The sequence below is a fragment of the Gossypium raimondii genome, chromosome 11, assembly GCF_025698545.1.
Source record: "Gossypium raimondii isolate GPD5lz chromosome 11, ASM2569854v1, whole genome shotgun sequence".
Lineage (NCBI taxonomy): Eukaryota > Viridiplantae > Streptophyta > Magnoliopsida > Malvales > Malvaceae > Gossypium > Gossypium raimondii.
The window spans coordinates 8,476,619-8,492,776 of NC_068575.1; positions in this window are offsets into that span (position 1 = coordinate 8,476,619).

Below are 16,158 nucleotides of genomic sequence, written 5' to 3' on the forward strand. Positions count from 1 at the left end.
TAACATTTTTAAAAATCTAAATATATAATAATGGTACTTGTACAAGTACAAGTGCAGTTTTAATCTTTGAATTTTAAAGTATCAACCTAAAATTTTCAATTATTTTTGCATTTTCGTATTGTTAGCACTGTTCTTACAATTTGTTAACTTTTAAATAATTTGGGAGTTATAGATAATTTATAACGGTCTCATGATCACATGGAATGTTAAATGGAGTGATGTTAGTGTTAAGTTGTGGTTTGAGAGGCAATTACGTAGAGACTTGGTTTTAAGAATTCGGGAGTTGTACAGTCGTGAATGAAGAGTAGGTTTTGAGCAGAAGGGAGGCGAAGTATGTCGCTCCCATTTTGGCTAGAATGATGAAGAAATCCCCAATTGATAGCATGTTTGCACTTTCGTAATTAAATAATTCTTTTTTCCTGTTACTCAAAAAAAAGTTTATCATCTTCAAATTTATTTTAAATCAAACCTAAATATATTTTAATTATTTATCTATACTTATAGTTTTTTTAAAATTCTGTAAGGGATTAGTCTCAAAATTACATATAAACTTTCATTTTAATTTGTACAACTTTATTAACACAATTATTGATATAGCATCATTTTATGTATATGTATTGCATACAAAAATAATTATATTTATCCGATATAAAATAAATGTGCATGGTTGAAACACAATCAAAATTTCAATTGTCGATTCAGTCTTAGCTCGATTGGCATGGGCATTGTTGTCAATACAGGATGACATGGGTTCGAGTGCGCTGAAACACATTATTCTCCTATTTACGGATTGAGAAGCGTCTATGGGCAGTTCTAGACACTTGTATCAACAAAAGCATATATGATTAGAAAAAAAACCAATTATCTAATTGCATAAAAAAACAAAATTGATTTATAATTTTAAAAACTTAATCCATTCATTAATAAATTATTGTTTTTATTTTCTCTAACACTTATCCAAACATGCTTTTTATCTTTTCTTTATTTTGTTTTTGGTAATTTCTATATCATATTTTTTTATCAAGGGTTACTGCTTATCTTTTTCTATTTAATTCTCTCTAGCCTTTTCCATTGAGTGGGTTAAGACTTAAAATAAAGGAAAATTAAAGTGACACCAACCAAAATTAAATAACATACCTAAAATATGTACATTTATTTAGGGTAAAATATATGTAACATTTTATTATGCAAGTGAATGCTTTAAAATAAAAAGGAAAATTCTTTTGTCAAAGTTCGTAAGCTGTAAAATAGGTTATGGAATTTTAAAAAAATTCTTAATGAATTTAATAAATAAATATCTATGTGTTGGTATAATTGTATAAAATATCTATGATTTCTGATGAAATTTTTATTATCTGTCATGTAAGTAAAGTCCAAATGGAGAATAATAGAAATAATATTAATTTGTAATAAAAAATGAAAAATAAACAAAATGGGCTCAAAACAAAAGAAAGAAAAAGACGTGACATTGTGTTCCAGGACTTGTCCTAAATGCCAAAACCCATGCTATTAAGTGCTTTTTCCAATAATTCAACTTAAAATATATTAATTTGACCTAAATTATGCATTTCCATTCTTTATCACATTTATTTTTTATTTTTCAATCTTTTCCTTTTATTAAATAAATTTTAAATGTTTTCGTTGTAGTGGGTGAAATTAAATACATTTCATATGTAGGTGCGTTATTATAAATATGCGACGTCTTTGTACAAATAGGGTACCATTATTAAATTACAACAATAACATCGTGAATGATAATAAAATAACGCTACCATTCTTAAATTAAATTAGACTTCCGAATGTTTGTTCAAAAAATGAAAGAGGTTGAGTAAAATATAGGCTCGAAAAAGAAGTCTGCATAAAAAATAGTATTCGTTTTTTAAACGGGTCGAGCATTGAGTAAATATTTTTTACCCGGGTTTAGCTTGACCCGAATTTGCAAAAAATAGATGTTGCTGTTTCTTTTTAATGCTTTTCGTTGCGTTAGTATCATTTTACTATAATATTACTACTAGTTTGTTGTTATTGTTTAGATATTGTATAACTTTTGTTTTATTATTAATTTTGTTACTATTTTAGAGATACTTGTTTGCTAAATTACACTTATCTAAGTCTTTTTCCATTTGTTGAGAAATATTTATTTTAATGTATTTGATGTATTATATATTTTTAAAATTTATTTTTATATAAAAAGATAATATAAAAAATTAATATAGACGGATCAGGTCGAGCTTGGACAAAATTTTAGACCCATATTTTGAGTCAAACTTACAAAACGGGTCTAAATTTTTTACTTGACCTGGCCATGAAAAACTCTATGTTAAATACATGCAAGTGTTATTGATTTGTATTTATTTTATTGATTAATTATTTTTTTATAAACAAACCATATTTATGAATGAATAAATATCACAACAAACAATATTCTTACCATTCAATATCTATACTATTTATAAATATTTTTATTGGTGTCACCCAATAACCGGATCTCAACTTAATCCAAAAAACACATATTTGCTAAATAACTTATATGATTAAGCGAGATGTTTTTGTCTTTTATATTTCTATAAACCAATAAAATTTTGTACATAATGAGATTTAAACCAAGAAAATAATATATAAAACTTTAATAAGTATATTATTATATACATTTTACATTGGTAAATCTTAAATTTACGACTCAATCACAACTTTATTTTGATTTATTTATACATTTTAATTTTATTATGCAAACTTTCTTTCCTCCATCAATTGTAAGTATTGATAATGTTATTGCTTAAGATGGTGTCATCAACCTATGATTGATGAGAAAACAATGATAAATAATTTTACTTACAATCTAATGTAATTTTTTATTTTAAAATTGTGCACATTTCACGTATTATTATTAATTTTCAAACCATACAATTAATTATTTATTGTATATTATTTTAAACATAAATTTATGTTTTAAATACGCTGGTTTTACTCATATACACTTGATAAAATTTTTAGTATTAATAAAAAAATATGTTAGTAATGAAAAGTTTCACCCCAGATATAGTTAATATTGTTTACCAATTATATTAGCCAAAATTTAGTCAATTGGCATGACTATATTCTATTTTCTCTTTTAAATGATTAGTTATTTAATTATGAATATGAGACGTGTAAGTTTAATGTACAAAAATGTTAATTTCAAATGAATGAATTGATTCATTCCCTAGAATTGCCATATTTATAACTCACTTATTTTTAAAGAAAAATACGTCATTAATAAGATTTCTAAACCATAATCATACGCATGAATTATAGTACAAATAACAAATAAAATACATACAAAGTGATGCACAAATGTTGTTATTGTAAAACAAATGCAAGATAAATATAATTTAATAGATCTTAGTCCTGACATCATCGAACAAGCTCGACGATGAGCTCCGATCATGCAATAAGGCAATGTCAAGAGCTCAACAGGCATAACGCATCAGTGATTCACAAAAAGTAAAGTTTCAAATGATCAATTTTCCCTTTCATCATCTAATGTTCCAATTTTTTGAATTATATCATCAGAGTAGTACTCTATCATGACAAAACCTTCTAATAACAATTCTCAATAATCTAATATCACATTGCCAGGACAAATCTCAGATATGATTAGAAAAAAATTAAAACTAAAAGTTTAAAATCGAATCGGTGGTCCGATAAAATCATTAATCCGTTGATCTAATTAAATTAATTAAAAATCATTCAAAATTCATAAAATTTAAAAAAATTAATTCACTTAATTCAATCCGTCCATATCGATTTATGGGTTAACTCCACCTTTTATTCAAAAGGAATACACCTAATTGAAGAGAAAAAAGGACCACCGCGCAGTTCTAGAAAAACAGACAAAGGTCGGAAAGAAAAAGCCAACAAAAGAGACGAGAAAGACGTCAGATTTTCAAATCATATAAATAATATGTTTTTTAACGTTTTCTTTAGAAATTAATTATTTGTTCTTGTTGTCGGTGACTTACTGTAAATAAATTATTTTACCAACTGTAAATTAATCTTTCATTCTATAAATTCCATTTTTTTGGTTGTATTTTCTTAGTTTTAATCTCATTATTATAATTTATTACCATATATATGTCTTTATATAATGCTTATAATTATTCATAATCTCTCCTCAACCTTTAAATTCACTTGAACTCATATCCTCTTGCATTGGCAACAATGTTAATACCAATTAAGCTAAGACTCAATCAGCTTTTTATTGTATTCTTTACAATAATGATTCATTTTCAAATTATAAAATGATGAGTGACTTTAGAACCTAAAATTATTTAAAAACAATCCTAGGTGGCATGTTTAAAATTATGATAAGTGGATAATGTCTTTATTTGATATGTCAGCATTTTATTTATTAAACTAATGTAGGCTCCATAATTCAAAACACATTTTAATATGAAATAATATTTGATACCTCAGTGAATAATAAAATGAAACATCATTATTATTGAAAGAGATGAACATGGTAGGTGGCTTTGGAGAATTGAGAGAAATATTGAAAGATGCAATATTGAACAAGCTGAACTTTGGGTTATTTATGATGGCCTTCAATTTGCATGAGATTTTAACCAGAAGGAGATTTTCTTGAGACTAACCATGCTCAGGCTATTACAGGTATTCATGGGGGTTTTAAAGGACAAGCGAATAGAGATTTAATATTACGTATCCAAGAACTATGCAGACATGATTAGTAAGTGGTCATTAAGCAGATTTCAAGAGAAGCGAACTTTGCCCCCATATCTTAGTTGGTCTAATGTAAGAGTTTCCTTTTGGGCCCTGTGTGTTTCATGTTGACCCTACTAGAGCTGATTAAATAATACTTCTATGCTATCTAATTCTAATGTTGTCTCTGGTTGATTGTAATTTACTCTCTTTTTCCTAAAAAAAAAATGAGACATCATCATTCTATTAAACAAAAAAATGTGGAGGACATATAAATTTACTTTTTAAAATAAAAAATAAATTTAATTTTAAAAATTAAAAATATTTTAATATATTTTAATTGATACATACAATTAGCCAAATGCATCGGAAGGGTAAGAAAACTAATTTTGTTATATATCTATACGATTATACATGTGGATCTTATCTCAAGTATCACACGTTAGTTGTGTCCAAACTCAATTGTGAAATTATTAAAAACCAATCATTTTAAAACTTATTTATAAAATTGCCAAAATTCATTTTTTACATAAAATTTTAAACATGAAAAATTATTTTTAAGATTTTAAAATTAAATATAGAAAAATTAAAATTAATTTCACATAAATTCCCTTCCAGGGGTCTTGATCCTTTAGTCAAAACTTAAATGATAGAATGGCAATTTTAGCCCCACTCAAATATCATAATTCCTTTTAGCTTGTTTGTTAAATGAACTCCTCGTCCAATAAAAATAGTTTCAGTTTTGGTACAAATTAGGGTTTTTTACAAAAATAATATAAAAAATTAAAAAATTACCAAAATGTTATAACTTTTTTATTTACCAAAAATATATAATTTTTATTTACCAAAATATATCAAAAACGAAAAAAACTCCGAATCGATTTGATAACTCCACAGGTGGAGGGAAGCGGGTTAGCGGCACCAGTTGAGGCAACCTCATTGGCACCACCCTTGAATTTAAGGGTGGTCGGTTGGTGGGGGGAAGAAGGAGAGGGAAGAAGAAGAAAGAAAGGAAGAAAGAAAAGAAGGAAAAGGAAAGGAGAGGAAAGAAAGAAAAGAAGGAAAGAAAAGGAAAGGGAGGAAAGAAAGAAAAATAAGGAAAGAAAAGGAAAGGAGAAGAGAAAAAAAAGAAAGAAGAAGAAGAGGGAAGGAAGGAAAAAAGAAAATAAGGTAATTTTATTATTAATTTAAGATTTTGTAATATTTGTGTGTTAAAAATAATGTTAAGTACATTTTACGTATTTTATTAATTTATTTAGGATATATAATTTTGAGATATATTTAGCATGAAAAAATTCATGGTATGTACATTATATGTTGATTAGGAATTTTTTATAAAATTGACTTAGGATGTTGAAATTAGTTTTGTTAGGAAAATAACATTAAAAGTAAAATGATAAAGAAATATATCTAAGAAAACATAAAATACGAAAAGAAAAAACGAAAATTATATATTCACCGAAAGTAAGAAAATGCGAAAAATTATATCTTTAATAAATTTTAAACATAATGCACTGAAAAAGTATAAAATTATAAACTTTAAAATGACGATATTTTTAAAATAATAAAAGGCGGAGAGAAAATACGAACAAATGGCCAAAATAATAGTGTATTACTAACTTTTAAAAATTGAGAAATAGTTAATACAAATATTTTAAAAATGTAATGAAATAATTTAAAGTAATAAAATAAAAAATAAAAATATTTTTATTGAAAGTAATAAAATCGGAAAAAATACGAGCAAATGGCGGGGATAAGGATTTTTTCTTACACCAAATAAAAACCGTTTTAGTATTTTTATTTTGGTAAATAAAAATATATATAATATTTTGGTATTTTTTAAATATTTTATTATTTTGTAATGTTTTATTATGGGTTTTATAAAAAATAATATAAAAATAAAAATTACCAAAATATTATAACTTTTTTTATTTACTAAAAATATATAATTTTTTATTTACCAAAATATATCAAAAAATTAAAAAAACAAAAAAACAGAAAAAAACACACTAAATTAATAAATTAATTTTACACTAAATACACTAAATAATACGAGTAAATGACAGGGATAATGGTTTTTTTACACTAAATTAATTTTAAAAACACACTAAATTAATAAATTTAAAACATTATATAAAATTATAAAATTAGAAATGAAGATATTTTTTAAAGTAATAAAATACAGAGAAAAAAATACGAACAAATGGCCGAAGTAAGAGTTTTTTACTAACTTTTTTTTCAACTTGCAGGCATCGCAATGGCTTCATTGATTAGCACCAAAAGCCACATATCTGATGCGGTTAATAACGCAGTATGACTTATTATTTATTAAACACGGGTTCTATTTATTTAAAAAGGATAAACGTACAAAGAAATAATGTTATCGTAAAATTTTTCTGTAATTTAACACTATCAGGACTCGTACCGAGTTTTAAGGGGCCGTGTGAGTGTTTTGAAGAATACTCCGGATGCACGGTTGATGCCGTACTTAGAGCTAGCCAGATTTGGGTCCGTAGCATAGATCCGGTACACCGTCTTGCGCTTTGATTTATTATCTGCGCTAGTGGAGCGGTGGTGCCCGGAGACCCACACTTTTCATTTTCCGTGCGGGGAGTGCACGGTGACCTTGGAGGATGTAGCGTTCAGCTTGGGCTCCCAATTGACGGGAGTCCCGTAACGAGATTATCTACATTTACCGATCCGGATGCACTTTGCTATCAGCTTCTAGGAGACTCACCAGGGGACGATGAGTCATATTTTCGGGCTTACAATTTACATGGCTGAAAGCCAAGTATGGACAATTATCGTGACGATACCATCAAGGCGAGTTGATGTGCGCTGCTCGAGCGTACATCATGCATATCATAGGGGGAGAAATCATGCCTGATGCAAGCAATGACAAGGTGCATTTGATGTACTTGCCCCTGTTAGCTGACTTGTCCAGTGTTAGCTCCTATAGCTGGGGCTCAACCGTGCTAGCAGTCTTGTATCGAGAGCTTTGTCGGGCGACAGATCCGAAAGTTCGCGACATTGGCAGATGCCTCTCACTGCTGCAGTCCTAGGCGCTGTATCGGATGCCATTTTTGGCATCGGTTAGACACCAACCGTATGTTTATCCACTACTGAACAGGTGATAAAATATAACTTCTCATTATTTGTAGTCATAATATATTAACTAATGTTACCAACTCTAAACGCTATATTTGTTTTTTGTAGGTGGAGTGCTCGTCTGGGTATCGGGAAGTCGTACAATGTCCCGCTATATCGCCTCATGATTGAACAGTATGCCCGGGATGGGGTAAGATGCTATTCTAATATTCATGACATCTTACTTTGAGCCATAACGAAAGCCCTTGTTAAAACTTTGAGCCCATTGACAGGGCTCCATTGTGCCCAACCATTGTCGGAAAGATGTGTTTGTCTGCCCCTCCATGTCACTCTTAAGTCGGATCATATGTGGCTGTAACTCGTACGCTGAATACGTATTAAGAAAAATAAGTTCTAGTAACTCGATAACATGAAACATTACAACTTATATTGAAAATATAAGGTTATCATTTACCCATTGTCACGACTTGTCTCTTCCAGTCTGCATTCTTGTAATCTTTGTGGAAGTTAGCTGCAATGTAACGGATGCAGTAAACGGATCTCCACGGCACACCGAAACGCCTAATTGCTGCAATTAAACCCTTTCCTCTATCGGAGATGATGCAAATGTAATCGTTGCTAATAACATACTTCCGCAGGTTTGTGAGGAAGAATTCCCAAGACTCCATGTTCCCTTTATCTACGATAGCAAATGCTATCGGGAACACGTTTCTGTTGCCTTCTTGAGCAACCGCAATAAGTAGGGTCTATGTATATTTTCCATATAGCCAGGTCTCATCTACTTGCACAAGTGGCTTGCAGTGGGGAAATGCCCGCACACATGGATCGAACGTCCAGAACATCCGATGGAAAATCTTTTTTACTGACTGTAACTAGCCGTCCGGGCCGTAATATGGTCTTCTCTGCAACTCAATCACAGTCCCCGGTACATACTCTCGTATAGCAGCTATCCAACCTTGAAGCTCGTTATACAAATAATCGTAACCCCATACAGTTGCTCCATCGCCATCTGTTTAGCAATCCATGCCTTCCGATATAAGACTCGATACTGGAATCGTGCTTGCATTTCGGCAATCAGTACCGAAACTTTAATGGTCGGCATGTCCTTTACCATTGGCATGATACACGTACAGATTGTTTTTGAATCAAGTTTTCCATGATCTTCTGTCATACGTGTTGATGTGCATGTATGAGGACCAACAAATTTTCGTATCTCCCACATCTGAGAACTTTTAATGAATGTAGCTCGCACCCACCAATTGCAGCCTTCCGCTGCCTTCCAACACTCCCCAACATATATTGTCGGAGTAGACACTGCGACTTTATAATCAACTGATATATTCATACTGTACCGTTTGATGGCATATACGCACTCTTCTTTACAGCTGAATCTCTGGCCTATGAATAACTCCTCATCATCAGATGTTACGGCCAACCCGTGACGATTAACTATTTCAAGGTACTCTGGGAACTCAGCTACATACGCTGTGTCGGGGTCTATGAGCGACATGTGTGGCCCAGGATTATTGTGTATCAAAATATGCCGCATCTGCTCCCCGATTGAAGAAGCGTTAATGTCTTCATCGTTGATATCATCAGGTACATCGTCCACATCGGGATCATCGTCACTATCGACCTCTTCATCCTAATGATCGCCACCACCTTCTTCTTCGCAACCACATTCTTCTTCACCACCAACCATATCAACATCGGGTGTAATATTCAGGTCGATACCCATCCCACCCATAGTTGATTCACTATCAACGTATGATATTGGAGCCACCATCCGCGGTTCTTCAGCCCCGTCTTCTTCATCAGATGCATTTTGCTCCATACCGACAAACTCAGCAAATAAGTGAATTGGTGCATTCTTGTCACTCCCATTCCCACAGTAGAGATCGACCATTGTCTCAACGTCTTCGTCGTCTGCAAGTTCCATTTCGACGAATTTGACTGGATTTGTCGAAACTGGAAACTTGTAGAAAATTTTTACTATCCTTCTCCCACAACGTCTTAAAATTTTTGCATGAATCCTTACCTTCATTTCATCAAACGAGACATTTCTATTAAATCTCATTGCTATTTGTTGCTGACATTCAAATACACATCCAACACTTGTTGTCAAGATGACTCCGTCGAAATAAACGCATACAAAAAACTTAGCATCCATCTTCAATATTTAATCTGTCAAAAAATAAACAAAATCTCGTAAAACATCTCGCACGGATAATAAATAACTTAAATAAAAAAATTAATGTTTCAATATTCAATTTTGTACATGAAAGCCATTTAACCACTAATCCTAATAACTAACACAATAATAATATTAATAATTTTATATACAAAATAATACTAACTAAAATTATTAATAACTAACTATAAAAATAATACTAGTTTTTTACTAACAATAATACTAAGTAACATCTTAATAATAATAATAATAATAATAATAATAATAATAATAATAATACTATAAAATTTTTTTTTGTAATATTTTGATAATAAAACCCTAACTAAAACTGTCAATTTGAGTTTTATTGATTTTAATCTTAATAATTAAACTAAAACAAAAAAATACAAATTATACAAAACAATAACAATAACATAATCAATTATTTTTAAAAATACCTTATTTTTCTCTTTTCTTTCTCTTTTTCTTTTTTTTTAGACCTCTTCTTTCTTTTCTTTTCTTCGATTTTCTTGTTTCACCGGATGAGTTCGTGTTTATAACACAGTAGTGCCGCTAATCGATTAGCGGGATCGTGCCGCCAACCTCGTTCCCTCCACGGTGCCGCCAACCTGCTTCCCTCCACTGGTGCCGCCAACCTGCTTCCCTTGTTTGGTGCCGCCAACCCGCTTCCCTCCACCTGTGGAGTTGTCAAATCGATTCAGTTTTTTTCTGCTTTTTTATTTTTTGTTTTTTATTTTTTGATATATTTTGATAAATAAAAATATATATTTTGGTAAATAAAAAAAGTTATAACATTTTAGTAATTTTTTATTTTTTATATTATTTTGTAAAAAACCCTACAAATTATTTAACTTCAAATATTTTTGAAAATTACATCTAGACCCTCCTCCATAATTGGGCTCTAATTTATCAACTGTCAGAGGCTTTTGTTTTACGAATTTACAGTGGTTCTTTACTTGTTTGACCACTTAAAAAATGGGGGGAAATAAATAGAATAAGATCAAGGGTGCCATCATTGTTAAAAACAAGAATAAATATCTCACTCTCATTTTCATTTTCAATATTATATATAAGATTGATAGATTAAGTGAAATAAAGGATGTAATTTATAAATAAAACAAAAATCAATTTTTATGTTTATAAAATATTAACAGTTGATCATGAAATGTGTTTCATTCTTATGAGCGGGAATCGAATCTTATCCGCATTGTTAAGGGATAAGATGAGTAACTACCACGCCACACTTCATGGGTTTTAAAATCCTTTTTATATAAATTGAAATTGAATGCTCAAATTCAGGACAAATATTTTATGAGTTGTTGGTATAATTGTTAAAATTTTCAAAATGGTCAAATTATGATCAAACTTTTTTTGAATTTGCTCAAATAAAAACATTTCTAATTATCGTATATCATGTTTTAATTTATGTTTTTTCTTTTCTTTTCAAGTAATATCATGTTTTCTATTCTAAACATGTCAACATTGTCATGAGGGAAATTCCGAAACTTTATTATGTATTAATTTATAATTTCATTATTTCAAGGGTTTAAACATAATTTTTAGGGGCTAAAGTGTAATTTTACTATATATTAATTTACAACTTCCTTATTTATAAGAAGATTGAATTGAAAATTTTCATTTTAAAAGTTAAAGTGTAATTTTACTATATATTAATTTATAATTTCATTATTTCAAGGGTTTAAACATAATTTTTAGGGGCTAAAGTGTAATTTTACTATATATTAATTTACAACTTCCTTATTTATAAGAAGATTGAATTGAAAATTTTTCATTTTAAAAGTTAAAGTGTAATTTTACTATATATTAATTTATAATTTTTCTATTTATAAAAAGATTAAATTCAAAAATTTTTCATTTTTGGAAGGGCCAAAACCCCGGCCTATCCCTCTCAAATTCACCCTTGATTGTTACTCACTCAATTTCACACTACAAACTATCATGAATAGGTGAAAAGTTTTTATTTGAATACCTTAAAACAATATTTAACCTTTATTAGTTTAATTTAAAAGCTATAAGAGAAATCTTAGTGTGAGTTTGGATGAACAATATATTTACTTGCAGTTAGTATAAAAATAATAATAACAATGAAATTAAATATTACAGCGTGAAATAAAAAATAAACTAAATACACTCTACTATCCATCTAAACTCACCCTTAACCTATAAACTAATTAAACTAAGTTCAAATTCAAACTGAAACTCTCAACCAACCAAAATAGTTATTAATTTAGTTTGTTCAATCTTAAAAGCCTAACTAGTGAGAGAATAAAAGTAATTGTTGTCCCCAAAATATCTTCCACTTCCTTTTTCCTCTAAAAAGATGTTTGAATAGTGACAAAAAGACCCCCCTTTCATAGGGTACATACCCTAAAAAATCTATTGAAAAACCCTAAAAAAGTGTTCTTTCTTTCTTTCTTTTGAGATGTAACATTAAGTTAAAATATAGTTTTTCAAGAGTTAGTATTTTATCACTGTTAATGGAAATAAGGTTTAGTACACAATAAATGTCTGTTTTAATTTATATTTATTTTTAATAGAGCAGATGACAGCTTTTCATTCTGCACCAAATATTTCTTTTATAATATAAATTTTTTTGTCAGTATTTAGTACACTAATAATTTATTTTTATTCCAACGTATTTCTTTTTTAAATATTTTATCATATTTTTATAGGACACTTATCAACTTTCAATCTTATTTATTAAATTTAAAATTTCCCTCTATAATGTTCTTTATTTATTGAAAGAATGGTTGAATATCTTATTTGTAAATTGTGCATATCTCTAATGCAACTAAGTCATGAAGCTATGCTTAGATTTTGAGGAAAACATTGCTTTTAAGCAATAATGGGTGTGTATATATATTAGAAATTAAAGTAGATTAAATCATGTAATTATGATTTATCAGTATCAAAGTGGAAAATTCTTATAAAGTTGGTTTTGTAACTTTGGGTATATGATTACATTAATGCTTTTGGATCATATATACACTAGATCTACAATTTGCTTTAGTTTTTCTTTTCATTCAATCACTTTTTCTTACTCCTTTTATTGTTTTTAAACATCATTGAGTATAGCTTTGTGTAAAGGCAAAGTTAGAAATTTTTGTTAAAGGAGGTCGAAATTAAATTGTAATCTTAATTCTTTTACAATTTCTTTTACTCTTTTATAATTTTAAAAATTAAATTAATTTCTTTTATCATTTTTAAAGAGGAACAAAATATAATTTTACTATTATTAATTTAAAGTTTTAAAAGCATTTACGAGAGAGCTGGCTTTGTCTATGCAAACATAGGATTTTTCTTAGCAAAATAAAATAAAATTTTTATTTAAAAAGAAAATCTTTAGGCACTCATTAAAACCCCAAATTTCTACCGTTACATGATATTTTTAAACTTTCAATTTTCGATGGTTATATTAAATAATAATTTTAGGATTAAAATATAATTTATTATTATATTAATTTGAATTTTAAAGAAATTATATATCTAATTTATATTTTTTTGGGTGGTCAAGTTATTACATACCTTTGTATATACCTTTACATTAGATCTTGACTAAATATAGAGCGAATCGAGACCGACCCCTTACACAGGAAACAAAGCTCTCCCAATTCTATTTCCTTTATCCATAGGACCCTTAACCACCGTAATATGTAATATGAATATGATGACGCAAATGTAAGTTTATACATGTGATTGATCAAATGCTCAAAACCTTAAAATCTAAAAAATCTTGAACAATTATATGTACTTGGGGTTTATAACTCCACAAGCATAATATCTATAATTAATATTACGCACAATATTAATGTTTTTCTCATGAGTTTGTAAGTGGTATCTCAATTAATCAAGATGTTTACTAAACTTTTTGACTCTCCTCAAAGTACATGAAACAAAACCTCGCTATAGTGACAATATTTTCTGTCAAGGGTTTGAGTCTCTTTCCTCAACTAGATTAATGTTTTGTATTATAATATAATAATATTAATAAGAGTAAAACAAGATTGTTTGAATTGGACTGGATCGATTGAACTAAAAAATTAATTGGGATATTAATTCGGAGAGGGATATTGAATCGATTGACTTGAGAATCGATATAAATTGATTGAACCAAGCAAATTTTTTTATTATGTATATATTTTTAATATTGATTTTTATAAATTCTTTAATGATTCGTTTAAAGATTAGTTTAACTGATAAATCGATAATCTGACAAATTTAACCACCGATTCGATATTAAAAACTTTCTATTAAAATAAAATATAAAACTTGAACACTCAAATTATTTTAAGGATTGTCAATATTCTAATAAAAAGGACAATAATTTGTGATGGTTAGATGTAGTCAACCTAAGTGGATGAGATTCAGGTGATGGGGGGTGGTAAAGGAACAGTGAGTATAGTATAGGTGTAGGTGTTTGCTATATTCCCATAGATCAAAAAGTGATGAACATTGAACACAGCTTCAGCTTTTCCAAACAAGCTTTTGTCACTTCTACTTTTGTGTTTTTGCTTTTCATCTCTGTTAAACAGTAGAAATCATAGAAAGAGAAGTAAATTGCAGTTTTACATTACTGACACTGGAATCAGTTTCAGCTCACCCTTTTCTATCTTCTTCTATTCATATCTAAAGTTTACTTCTTTATATCCTTTTATCCTTTTTGGGATAATAACTCAACTCAAAAATTTTGAAAATTTTATAATTTTAAAATCGTTTTTAAGTTAATCAAAATTCGAATAAATAAGGACAAGCTAATATGTTCGGTTGTTGAAACTAAATTGAATTAGTTGAATTGAGAACTTGATAATATATTAGTTTAGAGTAAGAGAATGAATTGGTGGGTTCATGAATCAAGAAAACAATTAATTGAATTGATGATTAAATTTAACTTTATAAAAATTTTAATTCATATGAATTTTAATAATTTATTTATTTAAAACTAAACGAGTGATCAGATTGATTGGACCAATCATATTAATAACCAGTAACTTGACAAGTTTAATTATCAGTCCAATTTTAAAAATATTATTTGAAGCATTTAAGGTCTTGGGATTCAAGGGATAAAGTTTGAGTCTAACTATGTGAAAATTATTTATGTTGCTACCTCAAGTTGCTTATGTGCTAAAATGCAAAACTATAATGAAAGTACTAGATTGTAATGATCACCACAGCTGCCATTGAGAAAAACCGTGTAAATAAAACATAAATTAACACAGAGGTTTGTTTACGCAATTCAGTTTTCCTACATCCGTTGAACATATCTCAATAAGTAATTCCACTATCTTTGAACACGAATACAACAAGTGATTTACACTCTATCACTACTCAAGTATATAGATCTCACATTTGTACTTAAAGATTATAACACTCACCTCCAAATCCTTCCATTGAGAACTTGGGCAGTAAACACTCTCAATAATGTTTACAATACAATTTGCACTCTTTTACAAAAACGTTCCTTAATGAGCAGATTCAAATGCACTCAATAAGCTCTCATACATAACCTATACAGGCCCCTCCACATATATTTTGTAAGAACCCATTTTGTCCGGAAGCCCAACCCCACTAACCTAATTGCTACCCTAGCCCAAACAACAACCCAAGCCCAATTAATAACCCCAGCCCAAACCAACAGCAGAGAAGCAAACCTTAAGGCGCCGCACGCCTTTGCCCAATGCCTCAGCGCCACACACTTCTGCCAGCCCCTCGCGCATGCCTCTGCCACCACCGTCGACCTCGAAACCCCTGCAAAAAAAATTGAATGCAACAACGAAGAAACATGCTAACAGTAATGGCAGTAAATATGGGCAGATAAAGGAAAAATTTAATGGTTGTATCCGGTCATAAAGGCCTAGATCTTATCTTTGTAAATTTTTTACACGCATCAGTAAATCAAAAACGAAACAAAGATCTTAAGAGGTTGAAAAATCTGATCGTTTTTCTTCTTGTTTTTCTATTTTTTTCTTTTATTTATTTATTTCTTTTACAAATCAGTTTTAACAAAAAAATAATAAAAAAGAGAAAAGGGAAATACCTGGAACGCCTCTCGGTCGCACCGTCGGAGGTCTCTCCGTCGCCAAAATCGGCCCTAAAAGTGGGGATAGGGGTCCTTTCTCTCGGCATTCGGGCCAGGGAAGCTT